At 41.8% G+C, this 19,327-nt stretch overlaps 1 protein-coding gene across 2 annotated transcripts in view; it reads right to left on the bottom strand.

Moving 5' to 3' along the window:
* The window catches only part of ACSL6 (acyl-CoA synthetase long chain family member 6), a 124,462-nt gene that overhangs the window by 86,515 nt on the left and 18,620 nt on the right, over positions 1-19,327 (bottom strand). The window contains exon 1 of one of the 2 annotated variants that reach the window (XM_024213345.3): positions 5,079-5,105. The exons of the other annotated variant lie outside the window; for it this stretch is intronic. The gene's annotated coding sequence lies outside the window, so the exon portion shown is untranslated. Of the gene's footprint in view, positions 1-5,078; positions 5,106-19,327 lie in introns of those variants that run through there. 2 annotated transcript variants of the gene reach the window in all.

Below are 19,327 nucleotides of genomic sequence, written 5' to 3'. Positions count from 1 at the left end.
GGGGAGAGAATGCGTTCATCATGGGTTTTGAAATGAATAACTGAATACAGATATAGATTCTATGTTCAGTTATTCATTGGTGAGTTGGTGAGTCATCTTAGAAGGAAAATGTGATTTATATGCTCAATTGAACTATTGACCTGCCTTTGACCTGGATAAGGAAGGTGAAGTAAGTGTATAACCAAGTATTTTAAGAATTCTACTTGTGGGAGAAACTCTACTGGTCAGTGCTGTGCTGTCTCCCAAATGCGTCACTGAGCCCTGTCTCTCTGAAGGAGGGGTCAGTGATCGTCTCATCTAACTGCAGACAAGCCCATTAAACACTTGTTACCACGGGCAGCGGAGTGAATGCATCAAAGTTTTATTGACGGGGCCTAAAAAGTCTCAAGCCTGATTTTTCGCCATCCTTACACCTGTGTAGGGTGGGTGTAAAAGACTATCATTCTGATTCCCCACCTTGTACAGGTGTAAGGCAGCAGAAAACCAAGCCCTTAGTCCAACACAGGGAGAACTCTCTCAGCTCTATATTCGGTGGAGTTCATACCCCAAGTGCCACGGGTGCTGCACATCCCATGTATTTTCATAAGCCTGCCTCCCTCCTTTTCCTTTGCATCCTTCTTAGGACTTGGGTTTTTTGAGTGATGACATTTTCTACTGTACGATTCATAGATGCCTGGTGACAGGCACTCTATAAATAGCTTGAATACATACATACCCATAGTTACCTGGGACAGAGTATAAAAAGAAGCAGTAAATTGAGAGGAAAGAGGTGCACAAACACCCGTAACAGCTAGGTTTTACAGGCAGAGTAAGATGCAGGTACACATAGCTTGATGGCACGTGACGAGGCAGCATTCAACTTTGGCCTGTAAAACGTTTAAGCCTCCCTCCCAATGTATTTGAAGGTTACGTACCAGCTAGAGAATCTCAGTTATCTGATTTTGCAGTCTTCAAGAAATGGGACTGTACGCCTGGCATCACTCATGAAAATCTTAGCCGATACTTGCCCAGGGCTTTGGAGACATAAAGCAGAACTATGATATTGTATTATTAAAGGTGGGCCTGGACCATGCCTCAGGACTGGCACACTGATGAAGTTCGGATCCAGATCTGAACTCTGCTGCTTGGGCCAATTTTTACTATACTATTATTATTCATTTTGATGATGATGATGATGATGATGTTGTAAGAAAACAAGGATTTTTGTAGCTGTAATAACTCAGCAATATCTAGGGTACTGTCCCTTCTCTATACAAGCCATCTTTTGTTAGTCTGTCTCTTCATTCATATTAAGACTGGCCAAACCTTTCAGCATTCACTTTATAAAGGCGTCTGCTAACTATACTCTGTAATTTGAATTGCAAAGGTTGTAAGTGACCTGATCTCTGCAGGTTGCTTGAAGGTATCCCCAGATCCAGTCCCTCCCAAACCCACCAATCACCCCTCTCCAAAACACAGACTGCCTCTTCTACCTTGTGGTTTTCCTCGAGCTTGTTTGGGGAGTGAGGCCTGTCTTTTGCAGGAGAAGTGAGGGAGGAGATTCACTATTGGCTCAGCTGTGTCAATACACTCAACATGCTGACCCAACTATCCTGAACATGGGCTGAGGTTTGCAGAGGCATTAAGTGTTTCAGTTGAAGTAGTTTGAAGTTCAAGGCATGCATTTTACATAGCTGCCCCTCACATGTTATGCACATAAATTTAGTTGGGTATTGATCAGTATGGAAGCAAAAGCTAAACGAAGGCTTTACCCCCTAAAGACTCCAGCTTAGTTTGCCAGGTCTTCTGTAAAGTTCTGTGTTGCTCTGTTTGTTGCTACATTTTACTGGGCTTGGGGACAAGGGGAGTTTAAAAAAAACCAAAAAACTTTTTCTATCACGTTTTCCAGTTGTATGGCTTGAGATGGAAGTTTATATTTAGGACCGCGTAAAGGAGGTCTGAGGCTACTGCCCTGAGAGAGACAGTGACCAGGCAAACTCAAATGTACATGCCCTCTATACTATTAAACAGGAAGCTCAACACTATACCTAGAACTGGTCTAGCAAAGCAAAAGAAGGAAACGAATGGTGCAAAATTTGTACGATATTTTCCTACTTCTCTTTTTCTTCACAATTCTTTTTATTAGCCTAAAACACCTGATTGAAAACCCAATGACTGGACGGATGTTTGGAGGAAGCCCTTATTCAGTCAAGTCTTAATTTAGTGTTGCCTTCTGGGAGTTTTAAAAATGACTTGGGTCCAGACACCTACCTCCAGATGTCTTTAATGTGAGTTAGGCACCTAACTACCTTTGAGGATCTGGGCCTTAGGAGCACCTGTAGCTCCCACCAACTTCAGCTGGGGCAGTATGTGTGCTGAGCACATCTGAAAGTCAGGCCCTTTGTGATTTGCAGGCTGCTAAAACTCTTGATATTATGGCTCTTCATCTACAATTGCATGAGCTAAGGATGGAGGGTCAGATCTTCCTTTCTGATCCATTAGCCAGACACCTCTACTTGTTAGCATTATGATCAATGCACAGCTTTTACCACGCAGGAATTATTAACAAATTGAAAACAGAGATGTGCTAGTGCTAACACAAGAATACATTAAAAGGTTCTCCACGGCTGACATGTCAAATGCTTTAACATGGGGACAGTTTATTGCTGTCATTACTAGGTTTTTTTTAAAAGCAAAACTTGTGTAATGACTCAGCAATTCTACTGAATCCATCCCACTAATTCCACTGTGCCCTCCGATACAGCAAAAGTTCTGTAATTAGGCATCAATTTGCAAACAAGTGCCCATTGGCCTGGAGCAGCGAACCGCGGCCAGTGGGAGCCGCGATAGGCCGAACCTGCGGACACGGCAGGTAAACAAACCGGCCCGGCCCGCTAGGGGCTTTCCCTGAACAAGCGGCGGCCCCAGTTTGAAAACCACTGCTCTACACTACACTATTCACGTAGCTGAAGTTGCATATCTTAGATCGACCCCGTGTGGTAGTGTAGACAAGCCCTAAGAGTAGAAACCAGTCTACTTTTCCATTTCTGCATGATGCTGCTGTAGACCAGTAGGAACATTTCAATTTTGATAATTTTATACTGAATGACTCCTCATCATGGGATAATTACTGATGAAGCCAGCTAAGAACAGAAACTTTAAGCATTCAGAAAAAGGACTATGTAATTCGACAGAAGCGGAACATAGCGAACTGTAGCCAGCCACGGTGGCATGTCTGCTGGCCTTTCCTGCCCCGGAGACAAGGATTAATGTTTTAGTTTTCATTCAAATGATGTTTGTTATAAGACTGCCAAAGTTCTAAGCCACTAATTTTACTAGTGGTCTTTCACCACTTTCACTAGAGATACAATGACTTACAAAGCCATGTACACAAATATAGTGGAACAGATAAGAAATTAACTGCAACCTACATTTAGTGTGGGGGGGATTATATTTTTAAAATGTTTGCTTAGCAAAGTGCCTATGGGTTCACTTAATCAAGTGAAGTATCCGTATACAACCAGACTGCATAGTGACATGCATTAAACAAATAAGAATGTGTGTGTGTGCGTGCGCACGCGCGTTAGGTCTGTGTTGAACCTACATTTTAATTTGCAAACTAAATCCTGCAGTTTGTTTTGGAGGGGTTAGAAGGAAATCAAACCCCACAAGTCCACTTGGGCATTCAAGTTCAGCATATTTAAATGTTCAAAGTGACAGGAGATATTCACATCAAACATAGTCAATAAGAGTTTGGGATTTGATATCCAATGTGCCTGTGACCATCGTCCTCCGCTTGTGAATCTTTGGCCAACACAGACTGGTTGTTAGCACAGCTGGGAAGCCAGTGAACCTTCCTCCCCTTAGCTGGCCTCCTGTGCTCCATCATTCCCTCAGCAGTGCCAGTTACCTGAAATATCTGTGGGGCATGAGAGGGCTAAGAAGGGAGGATATCCTGGGACTTCTTGGGGGAGGGATAGGTCTAGGAGCACGTGCGCACACACACTTTCCCATAGGCAAGAAGTGGGTTTTGAAGCTAAGTTGGACACGTCTCATAAAATGCTATTTAAATAGTTAGCCAGTCTCTGGTACTATTTAAAAAAAAAATCATGCTTAATGCCAAGCAAGAACCATGGTTAAAAACAGAACGCAAGATGCTAGGTCCATAACTTGAGATCCTTGCTTAATTTTTTTACACTGTCATTACCCAGGAAAACGCCAACTGATTTCTATGTGCGTTTGCCTAAGGGCTGAATAAAATCAGAGTAGTGAGGGCCTCAGGATTTGGCCCTTAGAAAATAGAGTTCAATCATCATGGGCTGGGTTCCCTCTCAAAGTGACACGATTAGCATTACGAAGTTTGCACTGATCAAATACCCTGGGTAAGCAGAAGAAAACCTTACCTACATCAGGGGGCTTCTATCATCTCAGCCTGACAAACACGTCTCAGAAAAGCTGTTTCAGAAGAATTCTGCACAGCCTGCTTACACTGGGGAACCGACAACTTTTATACACCTAGTCCCAGTACAACTCATTCAAAAGCCTTGCTGGGCAATCTAGAGCTCTAGCAATAGCCTGAACCATTTTATGCAGATGGATTTTAGAATCACAACTAGACAACTCTTACATGAAGAGCAAACGCCTTAAACTTGATAAAACTCTCATTGTTTTTGCAGCTGAGCTTCTCACCCCTTTGCATTAGCCATATTCACATCTTCAGCCACCTGTGGAATTACCGCCTTCAGGAATTTGAGCCTTCATCACAGCAAGTACTAGATCCCCTTCCCCCCTTTATGATTGTTAGAAGACATCTGAAAAAACAGGAACACTTCACAACCCACAAACAATTTTTGTGGCTAATATTTCATCCTTATAAAGCTACTGTATAAAGGTTTTAAAAGGGTTCCTCCCTCCCACCCCCAATTAAAAATTAACAGAAATGCATTAGAAATTCTTCTTTTTCACAGTGAAAAAAGGTCTCAAGTTACATTATATATAAGCTTCCATTCAATATTATGCAGTCCCTCTTTTTGCTCAGCTTGTGCCCTGCCTTTCCTCAAGCGGGATGTGCCTAGAAGGTTGTAAAATGTATGCCCTACCTTTCCGGAGCCACTTAGAGAGCCTACTGCTTGTGCGATTTCACAGCTGGTAACTAGCTAAAGCTTTCCTCCTTTTATAAGAGACCTACCGCCAATGCAAGAGTCCTTGCTCTGTTCTGCAGTGGGGCAGAAATTACAACACTTGAGTACTGAAGCAATCAACAGATTCTGCAACTAAGTCCTACCTCTATGCAAGTCCAAGATAAACAGACTTTCAGTGCTGGGGTGAACTGGTTAGGCTCTTAGAACATATATTTTGCCTTTGATCCAATTAGCTCATTGTTGAGAATAAATATGCCAAGATCTTGGGCAGAAATACTTGTTAGGGAACTGCTGCTAACTCCAGAATGTCCCACCTTCTCCCCATCTGTAAACTGTGGAAAGTAGTTAAGCTAGGCTAATATCAGCTTAGTCTGCATTAGAAACATCACCACTACTCAGAAAGTAACCCTTGATGTACCAAATATTTTAGTTCATGAAGGCAGATTGCTCTATTTCAGTATAATTTTCAGTGACTTATAACACCATTCTTAAGTCTAGACAACATGCAACATTGATTGCTTAATGATTCTGACACAAATGTATGTGAAATAGATTTTGAAAGCTTTGTAACTCCTGGCCATATGAAATGAGGACAAAGGTTTTTGGTTGTAAATCTGTAACAATAAATACAGAGTTTTTAGAAGACAGAAGGGAGGACCCTCTTTTGCTAAGTAACGATCAGAAAATGAAGACAAACTGAAGCTTCTGGCACTAAGTAAATCAGTGGAGTTTTTGTATGTTGAAAAAATTGTTGTACTTTGAATAGAATGAACACAAACTAAAAACTTATTCCAAAAATATCTTAATAAAATGCTTCAAGAACAAACCTACTTACGCAGACTATTGCCAACACAGTTATTACGTTCAAAGGGCTGCAGATAAACATTGTTTTAGCCAGAGTGTCTTTTTGTCAAGGCTACGCTAGTCAGCAATAAAATCTCTACAAAAGCTTTTGCAATTCATTAATGTTACTTCTCTGAAGAATTCTACAGTAAGATTCTCTATTTATGGAGGCAGAGTGGTAGAGACATAATGGTAACAACTGTATGCAAAAATTTGAGTCAACAGTCACTGATTTGACTCAAATATAGATACTGTGCAATCAAACTTAAAGAATTGCCTTGGCAACAACGATGTAAGTAGAACATTTTATTTTCAAAGACCTTTGGGACAGATCTTCAGCATCAGCATCACTCTAGTGATTTAAATGAGGCCATGTCAATTTACATAAGCTAAGGATCTGGCCCCTCATTTCAAACTGGCTATAAAACGGCAGATGCTCTTAAAGCTAGTTAAAAATATATTTATCAGGTGTTCTCAGGGTCAAACCCAACTCTAGGAAAGGATACTCCAATAGTATGAGACAGTTGCTTTTTCCTAATCGAGGTGTTGGCTTGCACAGCAGAATCTTCATAGTCAGAGAGGCAGACAAAGGCAGCGTGTGGGGCATTCCATGAGAGCAGTAGCTCAAAGGAGAGGTACAAATATAGATTTTTAAACTTGTGTCTGTTTAAAAAGAAATTTACTTTCCAATAATACATGGTCGCCATCTTTTCCAGCAGGGCTTTATGGGTGAATATATTTATGGGTAAATATACGTATTTACTGGGGTAGCTCTTGAAGAGAGCACTCTCATTTACTGTCTGGGCAGCTCACCCGTAGCTTGCAGTACTTGGTATTGCCTAAACAGAGCCAGAAAGGGCTTTAGAATTTATTATTAGAAATCCCCTGCCACTTTGTGGTGAAGTGTTCTGCCTTTTAGAAGGGTAGAAGTGCCTAGTGGTCAGCCCACCCCTTCACACAGCATGGCCCTTTAAGCATCTGAAAGGTCGGATTATATATACAAGGACTTGGGAGAGAGGAAGTGATCCCAGCAGTAAATAGAGTCCAGGGGGAAATCCCATTACTATTTCTTAATGGGCCCGAGGCCAGGAGCCTTGCAGAGTGGGAGGGGCAAGGTTTACCTCTCCCCAGCCAATTGAGGATGAGCTGGGAGAAGGGGATCAGCACAAAGGTTGCCAACCCTCTGAGCCTAGAGAATAAGTGGGGACAGCGGAGAGAGAACCCGGCTAAGGCCCTACAGCAGACTAACTCTCAACCCAGATCCAGGAAGAGGGCTGGTGCTCCTGCCACAGAGAGAGACAGTGCCTGAAAGGTAGTCCTGAGAGTACTGGGAACAGGACTCTGACTACAGGCTTCAGAGGAAACCCAAAAACCAGAGAAGCTTTTGTTTATTTGGGACTTTTGTTATGGACTATTTTGCATGAGGTTTGATAATAAACCAACCCCAAGCAGGGTATTATTGAATCAGGAGGGCCTTGAGTGGAGTTATTGGGTTTCTAAGAGGGGAAACTGAGGCAGAGTGTAGCTATACCAGCAGATCCTCCTAGTATAGATGTAGCTTATACCAGCAAAAAGTGCTTTTGCCAGAATAGCTTATACTTGTTACCTGAGCAAAATAAGTTATATCCGCAAAACCACTTTATTGCCCATATGGCTGAATCTACACTAGGGCTTTTACCACTATAAGATTGTTGTGCTCCCAATCCCTCCCCCGAAACACTAACCAACATTGCTATACCAGCAAAAGCTTCTAATGCAGACCTGACCTTAACAAGCAAGACAGACAAAGGGTGGGAGAAAAGAATTATCACCCTCATTTCACAAATGGTAATCAACATACAGAAAGGGCAAGTCATTTGGCCAATGTCACATTAGAAGTCTCTAGCAAAACCAGGAATTTAACTCTGACCTTTTCAATCCTCACCCATTGCCTTAATCATAACACCAACCTTTCTTCACCGAAATATGACACTGCAAAACACAAAGTGATTAAGCAGAACAGATATTCTGCTCCACATACTTGATGGTAGATACACTGCAAGAACTGACTTTTGGTGGAACAGCATTAGAAGAAATGCAACACGGTGCCAGGGAAGAAAATTGGGTTTGGGTTTCCTACTGTCAAGGCAGATGGAGAGTGATTGCACTGCAGAGATGACATAACCACTATGCAATTTGAATGATGCCCACGTCACTCCCCGCCAGACAATTTGCAGAGTAGACTAATACTTATTGTAGCTTTAGAGGAAGCCAAGTTCCTTTCTTGGATCAGTGATCTAGGGCAGTGGTTCTCAAACTAGGGCCGCCGCTTGTTCAGGGAAAGCCCCTGGCGGGCCGGGCCGGTTTGTGTACCTGCCACGTCCGCAGGTTTGGCCGATCGTGACTCCCACCTGCCGCGGTTCGCTGCTCCAGGCCAATGGGGGCTGCAGGAAGCGGCGCGGACCAAGGGACGTGCTGGCCACCCTTCCTGCAGCCCCCATTGGCCTGGAGCAGCGAACCGCGACCAGTGGGAGCCGCGATCGGCCGAACCTGCGGACGCGGCAGGTAAATAAACTAGCCCGGCCCACTGGGGGCTTTCCCTGAACAAGCGGTGACCCTAGTTTGAGAACCATGGATCTAGGGAACAGCACTAGCCCTCTCACTCTCTGTTACAGTAGCTGCAGACTTGCCAACCTTCTAAATCCAGAAAGAGGTTTACATACAGATACTGAAAAATGTTTAGGCTATCTGTGGGCACCCTCAGAGAGGGCATATTCTTTTGCAGGACTTCACGGGGTTTGAAAGCACGACAAGTAACACATAAATAATAATAGTTTTCTCTAAGAGCACTTAGCTTCAGACCTCAAAGGGTGTTTCAAGTACCAATAATGTAAATGAAGTAAATAATGTGAAATTGAAGTATGGAGAAGACAAAGGCCTTATTTTCGGAGGTGCTGAGCACCCAAAACTCTAGCTGAAGTCAACGGGAGTTGCAGATGCTCAGCACCTCAGACAGGTGCTAAGGCCCAGATTTTTAAAGGTATTTAGGCATTGTGGTGCTCAACATTGCAACACCTAAATGATTTAGGAGCCTAAATCTCATTTTCAGAAGGGATGTAGGCACTTAGGAGTCTAAATCCCATTGACTGCTCCTAAATACCTTTAAAATTCTGGTCCTAACTTCTACTTTAATACAAATATGATGAATACTTACTGAGGCCTAAGCATGTTAAATGAGCTAGAATTTATCTTAATACAGTCCACAAATACAAAGAATGTAACCTCTACATTTTGTGCTGACTATTCCTCATTAAGGGCCTGATGCAAAGCCCAGAGGTCAATGGAAAGCCGCCAAATGTCTTCATTGGGCTTTGGCTCAAGCCATAATTCTCCAGACAGAAAACAGTTATATTGGTAAGTGAAAATATTTTTTAAATGTCTCCAGTCAAACAAAACTTTTTGACAGAAATACATAAATATACCAACTGGGCTTCTCTTATGTACATCCCACCTTATTATGCCATACCGAATTGTATGCAGAACACCAAGTTTGCTTTGAAATTTAAATTTAAATTGTCTCACTCAAACCTATGGGGATAAGTATCTTGTCCCAACAATAAAGTGATACTAGACTCCAGGGGACTGATCGTAAGCTTGTCGTAGTCAGCAGAAAGACACCTACTGACTTCAGTGTGTACTGGATTGGGTCCTTGGTGTCATTTCATTCTTCCCCTATTTTACAATCCCATATTAATCTAAACATCAGGATTCGCACTTTTAGGTTATGCAGGTGATTTAGATCATGGTTGCTCATACTCCTTTTTACAACACTGTTTTTCAACCTAGCAGAGTGGCTATAATCACTGAATAGAAACCTCAAAGCAACAACCCTATTAATAAGTGGCTTAATAAATCATATGCCTATGGAAAAACCTGTCACTATTAGAAATGATAAATATGGAAAACATCCATTTATTAAATTAATGGAAGTCACACAAAAACTATGTAAACATTCAGTCTTAACATTTCCCTTATTATAAGGCCATCTTTGTCTGTATTACTCTTATTATTATTTTATATTTGTATTGATTATGCTGTATATATTTTTGACCATTTATGAAAAATGGCAGAAGGAAATATGTGTTATGAATGGAGTGTTAACTTAATAAATGGATACTAATGTGAGACCTGCAGATGATCACCCCCTCCCCCCCGCCCAATTTCCTTATTCTACAAATACATGAGAGAATGAGACAATAGATCTTCAAAATGCTTTACAAAGGAGGTAAGGTGAATGAGGTAATATTTTTATTTGACCAACTTCTTTCACCAGCAGAAGTTGGTCCAATAAACGATACAACCTCACCCATTTGTCTCTCTCGTGTTTTAATTGATATTTCAAAATAATCATGAGAACTTTTCTATTCATATTAGGTTTGGTAAATTTTCCTCAGAACCTATATGTGAGCACACACACAAGTACACTTTTAGTTTCTGCATAACTTCATTTTGCAGCTTATATGTTTCTTCCATTATTTCTTTGTTCAGAAAAGTGCCTATAACTAGGCTACATCTCACATAAAAGATCTTCCCTTTTCCTGTTGCAAAAGGCAGCCCCTAAAACCTACTCTCTAGATGTTTTTCATGGTCTCTAAAGCGTTCTGCTTGCTCAGATCTCTTCTTGGCAAAATAAGTAAAGTTTTCAAAGTGTTAAAGTACAGAGCTAAGTGCTCAGACAGCTTATTCTTCAGTCTCAATGGCTGAGAACTTTGCCTTTTCAATCGTGTTTGAGCAAATAAAGTGAATAGAGAATATGCAAATAGCCTTTCCTAAATGAAACACAAGACTGAATTGTTGTTGGCAGGTCACAGTATCACACCACCCTCACCAGCCTGTCAACTGAAAGGATTTTTAAAAAAAAAACATTATCATCATCATTCAGATAGCTGGCTGGAAAGTTCAGTCAGAATAAGGCTGTTCTCAATACACAACAAAAAAATCCTTTCAGGCAAAATAAAATTAGAGCTCAAGCATTACACTGAAGTGCAGTTGGAAGGTTAGTTTTGTTCACTCAGACTGGATATGGTGGCTTTGTTTTTTTTTTTTTTTTTTACTGCAAAACTATTCCCGGCCATTCCCAATCTGCTGTCTTGTCAGAGCAAACTAGGAAGGCCAATTACAAAACTCCAACCCTTTACTAAAGGGACAAAATGTGCCAAATAGCTGACCAGTTGCATTGCTGCTGTCTTCTAAAACGAAAGGAAAGCCAGCTCATACTGAAAGCCCTTATGGAAAAGTCAGGCATAAAACTAATAGGTAAAAATTAAAAGGATTCATGGATATTACTCTAAAACTCCCCCAATAATATAATAGAGAATGAGATCATTTGGATAGAATTTGTGAGCCAATCTACAGAATTCAACAGACAGTTACAATCCAAGCTGTACAATTCTAAAGGCTGGTCTAAATATTCTATAAAGTGTTGATAATTATCAACTGAGTTCTGTAGGACTTTTCCATAATTATTGAATAGAGAAGTTATCTCCTTGGTGTAGCATCGAATCATGTTTTGTATAGTAACACTTAGCTCCCACTATAGGACATTTCAGATGTCTAAAATTTGGGAGAGATGTATTAGTGTTTTTGTTTTCTTTTTTCTTTACTAATTTAAGAGGGGATTTTTTAAAGTGTCAATGATTTAAGAGCACAAATCCCATTGACTTTCAATGAGATTTTCACTCCGAAGGGCTGGTCTCCACCGTTAATTTGCACTGAAATGACTAAATCAGTTATTTTATTATTTCAGTGCAAGTCTGTTTGTGGATGCTTATTTCAGATTCAGATTAGCTGAAATTGTTAAGCAATTGATTTATTCTACATCAAAATAGGATACTTTTATTCTGAAACGAGTGTCCACACACAGACCTGCACCAAAAAAACCAAAAGGGGTGAATTAAAATTGATTTCGTTATTTCAGTACCAATTTGTATATACATCCGCCCTTAGGTGCTTTTGGAAAATCCCACCCCAGGAGGACAAATTGCGGCAATGAATACTCTCATTCAAACTTTGCTGATGCAGTCTGTCAGGAGGACTTAAGGAAACCAGTCCTAACTTAGAAAGACTGCCCTCTAGCTTCAACATAAGTTATTTTAATTCTGAGTTTCTTACTCAATACATTGTGTATAGCATCAGACACAAGTATTGGAAGTAACTGGAAGATATTAAAAATCTACAATAAGGAGGCAGACTGGGTACTGGCTTGTCTATTTAATTACTGAATTACAGCTGGATTTTGCTATTTTTGGGGTTAGTCTAATTTGTGGGTATTTTCTTGTACTGCATAATTTTGTAGGGGATTTTAAGTAATTGCTGGCAGCATAGAACAAATGGCTTTTTGTTTCAGAAGTCAAAATAAACATGGCTGTAATCCTGCCCACGTGGAGTCATTTGCAAGACTGAGCCTAAATAAACAAAAAGACAATAAACAATGACCCCAAATAATAATAAAAGAATAGCAATATATTTAGCCAGAACTGGAGGAAGAAATAAAATGAATATTTAGTGTAATTATAAATTCTCAAAGCAAACCCAGATGGTAACTAGTCCATCATTCAGAAAACAACGCAAGTGTCAAGAATCTCAGATGGCACCAGTAAAAACCTAAATGAAATAACACAGTAGACTAAAAATATTACTCCAAAGGGGATACTCTTTTACTATTCTAACTCATGCCATTGCCTTGAGACATTTGCAATAGTTTGGTACTGTGGGGTAGAGTGCACTGAGCGGAGAGCTGCCATTCCCAGTCCTAGTTTGGAAATCTTGCCTCTGACCAGAAAGTCTTTTCAGCATTTCTAGTGTCTGTGTGAGCTGAGTGGTTATTTCTTGAGGGAAAAGGCCATTAGCATTGCCAGAGACTCCCCAAGGGATCCTTACCAGCCAGCACACAGCAGAGCAGCCCTGAGGCTACTACAAGTTGCACTGAGGACCTGTGTGGTCCTCATTTGCCTCCAGGATTGTTTTGGGAGGGAAAGGTGGTGCATCACCACCTTGACCTCTCTTCCTTGGTCAATTGCTAGGGCCCTACCATATTCACGTTCCATTTTGGTCAATTTCACGGTCATAGGACTTAAAAAATCATAAATTTCATGATTTCAGCTATTTAAATCTGAAATTTCATGGTGTTGTAATTCTAGGGGTCCTGACCCAAAAAGGAGTTGTGTGTTTGTGTGTGTGTGTGGAGTCGCGTTACTGCTGCCCTTACTTCTGCGCTGCTGATGGTGGGGCACTGCCTTCAGAGCTGGGCACCTGGCCGACAGCCACTGCTCTCCGGCCGCCAGCTCTGAAGACAGTGCAGAAGTAAGGGTGGCCATAGGAACCAACTCCATGGCTGCTCCAGGGCTGCAGCACCCACGGGAAGTAAGGGCAGCAGTAACATGACTCTCTTCCTCCCCCTCCCCCCCCAACACACAACTCCTTTTTTGGGTAAGGACCCCTACAACAATTACAATACCGTGAAATTTCAGATTGGTGATTGTTGTGGTTGTTGTGGGTGCCTCGCCACTAGGAACTGGGCTAAGATTGTCACCTCATTTCACATTGGCCATTGTATACAGCTCTCAAATAGGAACCCAAAAGTCAAGGGTTCTGTCTGCAATTATCAATCCTCTGAGCCACTCAGTTCCTCACAGAACTGCTGCTTTTTTTTCTCTGCTTCTTGCACAAATGACTTGAGCCCATTGTTCCTCATGGGAACTAATCAGTAGACTTAAGATATCAGGAAAAATCACTGAGTAAAATTTTGTTCCCAGTGAAGTCAATGGCAAAACTCCCAGGAACTTCTGTGGACCAGAATTTCACCCAGTTACTTCATTGTATTACCACATTACTTTTGAAATATAATATTTTTGGACATGGACTCTGTGTCACAATTCAGACATGACATTTGTGAAATATTATGTCTATCCCACCAGAACCAGATAGGCGAGCAAGCAGAAATCCTGAGAACCTCAATTTTCCTTGCAATGCAATCCATCACATCCAGTCCTAGAACTTTAAAATCACCTCTCCCTGACTGGGGATTTCCCTTGCTGCGTGCTGAATCCCTTTGAATAACAAGAAGTTCTTGCAGAAATGATACTTCCATTCTGTAGGAGAGGAGGAATTTTTAAGTTGACATGCAAAGGAAAATTGGGCTTATTTCCTTTTTTCTTCTTTTTGGTGAAATAACAATTAATAATATGAAAGATTTAAAAATATTTTGCTTGTTTTTTTCTACTGTAGACATTTCAAGACTATCTGGCCATATTTTTAAAGGTATTTAGTAGGGCTGTCAATTAATTACAGTTAACTCATGCGATTAACTCAAAAAAATTAATCACAATTAAAAAAATTAATCGTGATTAATTGCAGGTTTAATTGCACTGTTAAACAATAGAATACCAATTGTAATTTATTAAATATTTTGCATGTTTTTCTACATTTTCAAATATATTGATTTCAGTTACAACATAGAATACAAAGTGTGCGGTGCTCACTTTATATTATTTTTATTATAAATATTTGCACTGTAAAAATGATAAAATAAATAGTATTTTTCAATTCACCTCATACAAGTACCGTAGTGAAATCTCTTTATCATTAAAGCACAACTTACAAATTTCAATTTTTTTTGTTACATAACTGCACTCAAAAACAAAACAATGTAAAATTTAGAGCCTACAGGTCCACTCAGTCCTACTTCTTGTTCAGCCAATTGCTAAGAGAAACAAGTTTGTTTACATTTACGGGAGATAATGCTCTTCCCTTCTTAATTATAATGTCACCTGAAAGTGAGAACAGGCATTTGCATGGCACTTTTGTAGCCAGCATTGCAAGGTATATATGTGCCAGATATGCTAAACATTTGTAGGCCCCGTCATGCTTTGGCCACCATTCCAGAGGACATGCTTCCATGCCGATGATGCTTGTTAAAAAAATAATACGTTAATTCAATTTGTGACTGAACTCCTTGGGGGAGAATTGTATGTCTCCTGCTCTGTGTTTTACTCACATTCTGTTATATATTTCATGTTATAGCTGTCTCGGATGATGAGCCAGCATGTTGCTCATTTTAAGAACATTGTCACTCAGATTTGACAAAACGCAAAGAAGGTACCAATATGAGATTTCTAAAGATAGCTACAACATTCGACCCAAGGTTTAAGAATCTGAAGTGCCTTCCAAAATCTGACTGGGATGGGGTGAGGAGCATGCTTTCAGAAGTCTTAAAAGAGCAATACCCCGATGTGGTAATTACAGAACCTGAACCACTAAAAAAGAAAATCAACCTTCTGCTGGTGGCATCTGACTCAGATGATGAAAATGAACATGCATCGGTCTGCACTGCTTTAGATCGTTATCGAGCATCATCATCAGCATGGACGCATGTCCTCTGGAATGGTGGTTGAAGCATGAATGGACATATGAATCTTTAGCACATCTGCCACGTAAATATCTTGCAATGCTGACTACAACAGTAGCATGCAAACGCCTGTTCTCACTTTCAGGTGATGTAAACAAGAAGCGGGCAGTATTATCTCCTGCAAATGAAAACAAACCTGTCTGTCTGAACAATTGGCTGAACAAGAAGTAGGACTGAGTGGACTTGTAAGATCTAAAGTATTACAATGTTTTATTTTTGAATGCAGTTATTTTTTGTACATAATTCTACATTTGTAAGTTCAACTTTAATGATAAAGAGATTGCACTAGACTGCTTCTATTGGGTGAATTGAAAAATACTATTTCTTTTGTTTTTACAGTGCAAATATTTATAATAAAAATAAATATAAAGCGAGCACTGTGCGCTTTGTATTCTGTGTTGTAACTGAAATTAATATATTTTAAAATGTGGAAAACATCCAAAAATATTTATATAAATGGTATTCTATTATTGTTTAACAGCATGATTAATCGCAATTAATTTTTTTACTCACTTGATAGCCCTAGTATTTAGGCACCTAGTGGGATTTTCAAATGCACCTAGATGCCTAACTCCCATTCAGATCAATGAGTTTTGGATGCCTAGATGCTTTTGAAAATCTCATTAGGTCCTAAATACCTTTAAAAATATGGCCTTTGTGTCTAATCTTCCCTGGTTTTGTTGTAGGACCTTCTGTGTGGGATGTCTCGTAGATGTTTATTGTGAGCTTACCCCATAGTAACTGATGGGGTGAGGTGCTGAATTTTTAATAAAGATATTAACAAATACTTTTCTAAAGTGTCTAGCTGGCGTAGCAGTTAAAAATGTGTTAGCACATGTGTTAGCACCTGAAGGCATTGCATAGATAGCACCAGGAGCAGACTGGTCCAAACTGCTTCAGCCTCTCACAATAACATGAGAGCTGGAATAGTACTGATGGAATGATCTACTGAGTTACTTACATGGATCCCGTGCACCACAACGCATTTAAAAATTAAAACAACAATACCCTCTTGTCTCTTTCTTCTCTTTCCTTCCTAACCTGCAGGAGAAAGAGTGTGGGTTTTTGTCTGTTTGCTTGTTGGTGTGTGTGGGTGAGTGAGTATGCAGGTGAGCTGACTGACTGTTTGAAGAGAGTACTGAAGGAAGCTAAGGCTAGGTCTACACTACAGCGGGGTTCCGACCTAAGATACGCAACTTCAGCTACGTGAATACCGTAGCTGAAGTTGCGTATTTTAGGACGGCTTACCTGGCGGTGAGGACGAGGGAAAGCCGACCGCTGCCGCCGACTCCGCTGCCACCTCTTGTCGAGGTGGATTTCCGGAGTCGACGGCAGAGCGATCAGGGATCGATTTTACCGCGTCCTCACGAGACGTGGTAAGTCGATCCCCGATAAACCGATTGCTACCCGCTGGATCGGCGGGTAGTGAAGACGTAGCCTGTGTTAAAGAGGTGACGTGTAGATTGAGTTGTGAATGTGATGAGGTCCATAGTGATTCTTGTCCTTCAGGAGTGAGTTCCATAGCCTAGGTACAGCTGCACTCAAATCTCCCCCGAGTGTTCTAATGTCACAGCTCCAGTGGAACACAGGTGTTGTGTGTCGTCATGGCTGCAGAGGAAGACGTCACCTCAGGCCCGATCCCACCAAGAGCTCTGAATAACAGCTCAGAAATCTTGACCTGGACTCTGTATGCAATGAGGAGCTAGTGCAGAGAGCAGAGCAGCAGGATGATAAGTTCGCTCACCCTGTGCTGCAAATGAGCTGCTGCATTTTCCATAAGGTGAGCACAGATCCAAACCCTTGGATCTTAAAACAATGAACAATCAATTAGGTTCTTAAAGGAAGAATTTTATTAAAAGAAAAGGTAAAAATCATCTCTGTAAAATCAGGATGGAAAATAACTTTACAGGGTAATCAGATTCAAAGAGCTCAGAGGAACCCCCTCTAGCCCTAGGTTCAAAGTTACAGCAAACAGAGGTAAACCCTCTAGCAAAAGGAACATTTACAAGTTGAGAAAACAAAGATAAAACTAATATGCCTTGCCTGGCTGTTACTTACAAGTTTGAAAATATGAGAGACTTGTGCAGAAAGATTTGGAGAACATGGATTGATGTCCAGTCCCTCTTAGTCCTAAGAGAGAACACACCCAAAAACAAAGAGCACACAAACAAAAGCCTCCCCCCCAAGATTTGAAAATATCTTGTCCCCTTATCGGTCCTTTGGGTCAGGTGTCAGCCAGGTTACCTGAGCTTCTTAACCCTTTACAGGTAAAAGGATTTTGGTGCCTCTGGCCAGGAGGGATTTTATAGTATTGTATACAGGAGGGTTGTTACCCTTCCCTTTCTAGTCATGACAGGAGCTTTTGCAGGGTTTTGTGGCTTCAATCCCAAATACAACAGGCTAGATCCTTGGGGTGGCAGAACTCTGCTTGATGAATACCAGGGCTAGATGGGGTCAGTTCGGCCTCTTGTGTAAGTTAAAATAGGACTGCTCGAGGCTGGTCTAACTTGGGCCATTCTGGCAGCTGAGGATTGTCAGAAAGTAGAGGTACTTTGGACACACCCCTCTCTGCCAGCGACACTCCCTACACTGGGGCTGGGTGGACAGGGGTGACACAGTGCCACCCTATACCTATGCTGGGGGAATCCTCAGGTGGCCACTTAAGCTACCTTTGGGTTGCATTGCACCCAAGGACAGGCTCAGAGAGGCTGCAGCGGTGCCAGGATAGGGCCCAATTAATTGCAATAATCAAGCCTATTGATCTGCATGGCTCGCCATGGCTGGGCCTGTGTCTGATAGGATGGGGAGCAATCTCCTGGCCAGTCACAGAAAATGAAGAGGAACTTTTCTGCTGACAAGGTATTTGTGCATCTAAAGACTGATTTACCATTGTGAAGACAGATGCTCTTGATGGTGGGGCATGCTATAAAGAAGGCAAATTCTTCAAAGTGCTTCCCTCTACCTACCAGCATCCCCCAAGTCCTGCCTGGGCTCAGCTCTGGTCAGCTGCAAGTCATCCAGGTGTTGGTTTCAGCAAAGCATCGAGAAAGGGGAGAGATGATGCTGTTTGCTGCAGAGGCTCTCTCAGCGGCATCATACAGCTGCTCAATAGTATGAAGAATGGTTTAAAGCTTGTGATGCAGGGTTTGGAAGGGGAGGATTAATAATCAATTATAATACTTTTACTGTTACACGGTTATACTTCTGTGTTCCTGGCATGAGCCCAAGTCAGCTTTGGGCTTTCAGTGGTATTCAGTTAATTCAGTTTACCATCTGTCTCCTAATCTCTTCCCCTCTTTTCATTACTTGAACAGATTTGTAATATCAATAGGAGAGGCAAAAACATTCAAACATCCATCAGATCAGTCGAGAAATCGGCACCTCCCACATATGCAGTGAGAACACCTTGGATCTTTCACAAAGTTTCTTCCTCAGATGATCCTTCCACTCCCAGAGAATAACCTTAATTTGCAACAGGGGCTTGACAACACTGGGATGGGGCTGCGCAACATTTTCTAACGCTTGTCCCAGAACCGAGGCCAATACATCAGAAGAGGCTGCAGCCCTCAGGATTGGGGCTGCTGGGTCAGGGCCGGCTCCAAGTTTTTTGCCGCCCCAAGCAAAAAAATTTTCCCGTGCCCCCTGGCCCCGCCCCAACTCTGCCCCTTCCCCGCCCCATTCCAACCCCTTCCCCAAATCCCCGGCCCCACCTCCTCCCCCGGACACGCCGCATTTCCTCTTCCTCCCAGGCTTACGGAGTGGCGGCACGCTCGGGGGAGCAGGCGGCAGTGGAGCGGAGGTGAGCTGGGGGGGGGAACGGTTCCTCTGCCCCCCCCCCCAGGTTTACTTCCTGTGGCCCTCCCCGCGCCCCCCACCGCCGCAGCTCACCTCCGCTCAGGGCCGGCTCTCGGCTTTTTGC

The sequence above is a fragment of the Terrapene carolina genome, unplaced genomic scaffold (genome assembly GCF_002925995.2).
Source record: "Terrapene carolina triunguis isolate 2854851 unplaced genomic scaffold, T_m_triunguis-2.0 Scaffold629, whole genome shotgun sequence".
Classification (NCBI taxonomy): domain Eukaryota; kingdom Metazoa; phylum Chordata; order Testudines; family Emydidae; genus Terrapene; species Terrapene triunguis.
The sequence above is the reverse complement of the archived record's forward strand: the minus strand, read 5'-3'. Positions and strand labels throughout refer to the sequence as shown.